Below are 7,449 nucleotides of genomic sequence, written 5' to 3' on the forward strand. Positions count from 1 at the left end.
CACAAAAAACCCCCTAAAATCGGATTCCTGTGTCTCAAGGGTTGAGATAGGTAAAAAATTGGGTTTCAGGTGGGGAACAGGAACCTCAGGGAAGTGCAACGGGAAAGACAAGAAGTATCAGCCAGTGGATAGGATTTAATGGGAGTGTTCCTTTCCTTACTGAAGCTCCAAACTGGGAATGCCTATGGAATGACTTCCAGGTCTGAAGACTCAGAGCTGCTGGTGTGACAACATGCTGTTGGTTCAGACCAAAAATTCTATATTTTTTTAAAGATGTTCATATCATATATTCATAATATAAAATATTCATAATCTAAAACATATATTAACATGTATCCATAATAATATTAATCATATAAATATTCATAATATAAAACAGAAAGGTACTTTTGTTTTCTCATAAAAAAAGGGAGGGGAGGAGGGAGGAAGGAGGGAGGAAGGAGGGAGGAACAAACTGCCAAAAAATGAGAACAACCCCTCCCTTCCTCCCCAATATCCCCAGATTGTTCCTGCTTCCAACTTTGGTAGGAAAGCTCATCATCCCTATAGAAGTTAGAATATTGTTGGGAACAAGAGCCACATCAAAGGGACTCCTTCCAGAGAATCTTGAAATGGTTTGGGTCGGATGGGACCTCAAATTTAATGTTGCTTTTGGTTGGAAACGATTAATAATATGATAAATAACTCTATAATACATCTACATAACATATATTATATAACTAAGAGGAAATAAACATTCCTCTTGATTGTTTGAAATGATACCAAGAGATCTGATTTCTACATCTACACACCTGGGGTTTTTTTAAGAGATGCCAATTTTTAAAAGGTTTTCCGTCACGATAATCTCTGTGTTGTAAAGGAATACAGTTTGGAAGAGTTACTATTGGACACTGACTTCTTGTCAGAGCCCTTTCCACTTCCCTTCAGGTTTGTTTAATTGGCAATCCAGTGGCTCCAGTCCTGCTCTATTTCAGCCTTCCCTCTAAATCACAGCCTTTCTGATGCCTGCTCATGGTTTTCTTCTCTCCTTTTATTTTGGCAACACATATTTTTTTTTGTTTATGCTGCTGCATCCTCCTGGAGAATACCCAAAAATACATCCAATCCCATGTATGAGCAGTTAGTGAATGCAGAACTCCAGGGCTCAGGGGAGGGATCCTCTCTTGTTGTTATTTGTAGATAAGACTCTTTTCTATAATGCAGCCACAGCTACAAAAATATAATGACCACGGAGACACGGAAAGGATGGGTCAGAAACATCCATTTCCTCATTTTCCTCACCCATCTCTAAACAGAGCAATGTTTCTCTCCTGCCCAACCTCAAGAATTTTAATTTTACTCAGTGAACAATCCCCAAAGACCACCCCAAAGACCGATGTTACAGTTCCCCCAATATGTCAGGACTTAGTGTAAATGAGAAAGGGAGCCCCTGGAGGATTGGAGATATTAAAGTGTTGCCTTTTGGGCTTATTGTAGCCAAATGCAATTCAACAGTTCCCCCTAACTGACTGGGCTTAATCCACAGAATGAAAAAGCACCTTATTATAAAGGTATTAGTCCTCTATTGAGCACACTGTTTGGGGGATTTCAGCTGAGCAAAAACTGCTGAACAAACCCTTTATTTAGTTCTTACCTGCTACAGCAACTCTGTAAAGTCAAAACTAGCAGAGAAACAGCAGAACCTGCAGTCCCACCGCCGGGAATAACGAGAGCAGGAAAGCATTTTGTGAAGGGGTCTGGCTGATCTGCTCCCAGGAGCTGGAATGGCTTGTTGCCTTCTCTCCTTCGCTCTCCAAAACACGGAAAGAAGATCAGAAGGGAGGTTGGGCAGGATCCTGCAGTGGGGAGCCCAAAAGCCCAGTGGGTGGTGATGTCACCCAGGAAGGGAAGCAGGTGAGATCTTGTCAGAGAGTCATTAAGGTCTCCAAGATGATCAAGTCCAATGTGTGCCCACCAAGCCAGTTCCTTCAGCCAATCTCCTTGTCCTCCTCCCAAACTCCCGTGGCCTGTTGTGTGGCAGCTGCCCAGCCCTGTCCCTGCCACCAGCCCCTTGTGCCACTCACCCTGCCCTGACTTGTGCCAGGTGTCACCAGGAACAGAGGGAGCCAAAGTTACTGCCTTCAAAGAACATGGGTAATTATTTAATCCTGAAATCCTCACCAAGTCACTTAAGTCCTCTTAAAAGTGCTGATTCCACAATACCTGGATGGACACCAAGATTTTATAACTCTCTGTTTCTCTGTCTTGCCCCTCTCTGGTGCTGGCAGGGGTTTCTCATTTTCAAAAGCTCAAATCAAGTGCATCCTCCAGTTCTCCTGCTGAAGCTGTTCCCTCTGGGACAACATTTAGAGGCCCCTTGGACATCAAGAGCAGGTTGGATGGGGCTTGGAGAACCTGGTCTACTGGAAGGTGTCCCTGCCCATGGCAGGGGGTGGAAGGAGAGGAGCTTTAAGGTCCCTTCCAATCCAAACCATTCTGGGATTCTGTGATGTTTCCAAGATCTGGGAATGGTTAGTTGTCTCCAGCCCCAGAAATGCCAGAGGATGAAGGTCAGGAAGAAGTGGACAGTGGTTTCATGGCAGGCAATGACACTTCTTGCTACAGGTTTCCCCAGCAGAAGTTGTCCTGTTCAGCACTCCAGGGGTGCCACCGGGGAGACACCACACCTCTGACCTGCTGGGTTGATGCAGCTGCAGCAAAACCTCCTGGGACACACTGCAAAGTTCCCAAAACAGGATAGGAAACGACTGCCCCAGCATGGAGAGCAGAGTGTGGGATGGCAGCAATTATTTCAGATAGCAGGGATCCAAATCTGCTGTGACAAACAGCCTTGACCTTCTAACCACCCTGACAAGGGGCAGCCCAAAGATGCAATAACCAGAGACAGCTGACTGCAACAATTATTTCTGACCTGGATTGCAGCACAGCTTTCAAAGCCCCTCACAGAAACAGGACATCGGGTTCAAATTTAAATGCTTGGCGTGTCCTGCTGCCCCACAGTTTCAGGCATACACACACACACAATTAAAATAAAGCTCATTTAGTTCATTTGTGAAGCAGGAAAGACTTTGTAGCACTCTCTCCTAGTTCCCCTTATCTTACCAAATAATTATCTCAATTTGCAGACACTCTGAGGAGGTTTGGGTGGGCTCAGCCACAGCTGAGAGGATTCTTGGGTTGGGTTTGGGCTATTTCTGCAGACAAAGTGTTGCTGAGATCTGCTAAATCGTGGGGTTTTTTGAAAGACCAGACAATGTAACACTAATGAAGGCAGATGGTTCACATCAAACATCCAAGATACAAAAATTTCAGAGGAAAAGAATGGAAAGAAAAAATCCTATACCAATTAGGAACAGGATTAGGAAGAAGTTCCTCCCCTGGGAGGGTGGGGAGGCCCTGGCACAGGGTGCCCAGAGAAGCTGTGGCTGCCCCTGGATCCCTGGAAGTGTCCAAGGCCAGGTTGGACGGGGCTCGGAGCAACCTGGGCTAGTGGAAGGTGTCCCTGCCCATCCCTGGATGAGCTTTGAGGTCCCTTCCAACCCAAACCATTCTGGAATTCTCTGATTCTAATAATTCCAGTGTAAAGAGAATTTGTATTGGATACACGTAATAACCAAAAAAGTTGTTAATATTGTTTGAAGATTATCAACAGGTTTTCTTTTTAACCCTAAGTGATGAAAAGAAGTGTATGCCAAGCACAAGAAAAGAGGAAAGGGGGAAAAAGGGAAAAGGAAGGGAAGGTTTGGGAAGGGAAGGTTTGGGAAGGGAAGGTTTGGGAAGGTTTGGAAAGGGAAGGTTTGGGAAGGGAAGGTTTGGGAAGGGAAGGTTTGGGAAGGCAAGGTTTGGGAAGGCAAGGTTTGGGAAGGCAAGGTTTGGGAAGGGAAGGTTTGGGAAGGGAAGGGAAGGTTTGGGAAGGTTTGGGAAGGGAAGGTTTGGGAAGGTTTGGGAAGGTTTGGGAAGGTTTGGGAAGGGAAGGGAAGGGAAGGGAAGGGAAGGGAAGGGAAGGGAAGGGAAGGGAAGGGAAGGGAAGGGAAGGGAAGGGAAGGGAAGGGAAAATGAGAAATCAAAAGGGAAAGTCCTTGGACTTTTCCTAGTTATAGACAAGCAGACACTGAAGACTGCTGTGTGTGATGAAAGGGATGGTCACTGTTCTGCTATTTGGGGAAAAATCTTCCCAGATCCTGAATCCAGATCCATCAGTCCATCAGGTGTCCTGCTGTTGCATTAGTTCTCTCTCTCCTCTAGGAATCAATGAAGTTGCTCTTACAGCTTCTCTCAGAATTCCTTCTAGACACCTTCAGAAGGAGTGGGACACAATTTTCAAACTCCTTACTTGACACTTCGGGAAGTCCTGCCAGAAAGGAGCACTTTTTCCTGCCTAACATGATTTAAAAAGGGTGACCAGTAATGAAAGAACACACACAGGCACATATGCACATCTTTCAAAGTGACAAATCTGTGTTAAAGCCACAGCTATTAACAACCATTGATCAACAGAGAATTCCTTCCCTGGAAGGGCACTGGAGGCTTGACAAGGTGTCCTTAGGCTGGCACATTTTGTCATGCTTCATATTAAACTGCAACGAGACATAATGATCCCTAACGTGGAAAGTGAGGTTTGTGTGGTGCCTCCTCAGCTCCAGGGATGTCCTTGAAAAATTGATTTATCTATGAAAAGCAATCTCAAGTCTGTGGGACTGAGATAAGGCCCCAGCACCGAATGGAGCCTGACCTGGACATTCTCCAGTGCTGGGACACGGGAACTGAACACAAACACAGCCCCAGTTCTGCCCTTCTACACAATCCCCAGCCTCAAAGCACTTCAACTCTCCAGCTTGTAAAGGACAGCAATAACTTTAATATATCAACATCTTCCTCAGTGAACTGAATAGATGGATATTCCTGGACTTTATAAATCCAGCAGGTTCTGAGAGACACAACAAGCCACCGATATTTGCATTTGATTTATCATTTGTGTGGGCACCAGAAATTTAAGATTGCTGAAAGCAATATTTCCAAGCGCTCAGCAGCTTCCCTGAGCAGTGCACCACTCCTGTAAAACACTCCCAGGCTGCAGCAGTTCCTATGGTGACCAAAGAGGGCTGGATTCAACTTAAAGCATTTGAGAAGCCCTTTTACATCTTGCAACACGGATCCTACGAGCACCTAATGAAGCTGCTGCTGCAGCTCGACCTCTCTGTCAGAAGAGTTTTGGGATCACACCCTGACTCTCACTCTCAAGGGTCTCTCCCTCCCGGCTGTCACTGATTTCCCAACTTGCAGAAATTCAGTGTTTTGGGGTCAGTCCCCTGCTGTTTTTTGCTTGCACTTGCCCTGTGAGGCTGAAGGGGATGTTCTCTCCCAGCCCTCTGTGGGCTCTGCACACACTGTGTGACCACAAGTCTCATTCTCTTGGGTAAAACCCCTCCTTCTGATGTTGTAAAGACCATTCCCTCCCAAACATCCTCCCAGAAACACGCAGAGTCTTTCCCCCCTCAAAACCCCCAGAGTGACCAAACTTCCCCATGACACCAGGCCTTTAAAAATAAACCAATCCACGGCCCTCGTTGGAATGGGAAGTCTGGGTTCTTTCCAGTCAAGACAGAAAGTGTTCAGGGGATCTCAAATCACTTAACAGCACTCTCAGACTCTCATTTCTCTTTTTCAAGACGAGCAAACACGGAGTTACAATAACTTGTCACAACATCTCAGTCTAATGAGTGGGGAGAAGTATCAGCTGAATCTAAACAGGCAGACTCATGACCCAGCTCACCTGAGCGTGGCAGGGCAGAGAATTCTCTGCCAGTCGTTTCAAGGGAGACAACAAACACTGAATGTGAAAATATGTATCTTATTTCCCGGAACAGCACTTTCTTTTCAATGCTATAAACTTTGGAATATGCTTAAACTGTATTTCACTGGAGTGGAAAGCCCCTTCTTGCAGCAGAAGTAGAAGTGAATCAAACCCACATTTAAAAATCATTGCAACTGTAATTAAACAAAGGAATATCTGGCCAAGAGCAAACATGTGCCCTGATGAGAAAATTTTGCACTCTTAAGTACCTTCATTGGAAATTTAGTTTTTCTTCATGGCACGGGAGTAACCAGAGCTATAAAAGCATAATATAACAGGCCAGTAAAAATAAATTGTAAGGCATTTATTCCCTATCATATTTGTTATGAATGTTGCTGCTCAGCAGGGTAGTTAAAAGTGAACATACCATAAGTCACAGAGTGGAACTTTAGGAGACAAGAGGTGAACCTGTCATTTGCCAATAGATCTAAATTTTAAAAGAAACCAGGGGTGTTGCTGCAGCTGGGCTTTTATCTACCAGAAAGAGAGAAAGTTGGGGAAGTCACAAATAACTTTCATTCTTCCTTCCTTCCTTTCTTCCTTTCTTCCTTCCTTCCTTTCTTTCTTCCTTTCTTTCTCTTTCTTTCTTTTTTCTTTTTCTTTCTTTCTTTTTTCTTTCTCTTTCTTTTTTCTTTCTTTTTTCTTTCTTTTTCTTTCTTTTTCTTTCTTTCTTTCTTTCCTTCCTTCTTTCTTTGTTTTTCTTTCTTTCTTTCCTTCTTTCTTTGTTTTTCTTTCTTTCTTTCCTTCTTTCTTTCTTTCTATTTTTTCTTTCTTTCTTTTTCTTCCTTTCTTCCTTCCTTTCTTTCTTTCCTTCCTTCTTTCTTTTTTCTTTCTTTTTCTTCCTTTCTTCCTTTCTTTCTTTCTTCTTTCCTTATTTCTTTCCTTCTTTCTTTCTTTCTTTCTTCCTTCCTTCCTTCATTCATTCTTTTCTTTCTTTCTTTTTCTTTCTATTTTTCTTTCTTTTTTTCTTTCTTATTTTTTTTACTTTTTTTTTTAATGGTTGTTCCACCTCCTGAAAAAATAGAAAGCACATGAAAATCCCCTCCTTAATGCTGAATTCCAAAGCCTGGAGCTCTCCCTGCAGCCACTCCCCCATGTGTCAGTGGAAGTCCCTCACAACTAATGGCATTCAGACTGTGGCTCCCTGATGCCAATAAATAAATAAATAAGCATATAAATAATGATCATAAAATAATAACAACAACAACTACAAAAATAAATATTTCCAAGGAATTTTTGCCACCCAATTCTGTTCAATTCACTCAAAATGCAAACTCCTGCCAGTTGAACATTTGCTCGGAGCAAAACATCAAAGGATGTGGGGTAGGATTTTTATGGGGAAAAAAAAGAGATTTTGATTTCCCAGGAGAAAGAACAAAGTTATCTTAAAACACCTCCTACCACTGTCTTTTGGGAGGGTGCTGGAGAAAGTTTCAATCATTTAAAAGTCGGATTGCTCAGAGCATTTAGTTTTTCCTCGTTTTTTTCTGACTTCTGGGAAGAAAAAATACCTTAAGTTGCCTTGTTTTTCTGTAGTTCCAGGCAATTTTTTTGTGCTTTTTTTTTCCCCCCCATCTCTGCTTTTATTCATGAGT

Source organism: Pseudopipra pipra, chromosome 9 (genome assembly GCF_036250125.1).
Source record: "Pseudopipra pipra isolate bDixPip1 chromosome 9, bDixPip1.hap1, whole genome shotgun sequence".
NCBI classification, from domain to species: domain Eukaryota; kingdom Metazoa; phylum Chordata; class Aves; order Passeriformes; family Pipridae; genus Pseudopipra; species Pseudopipra pipra.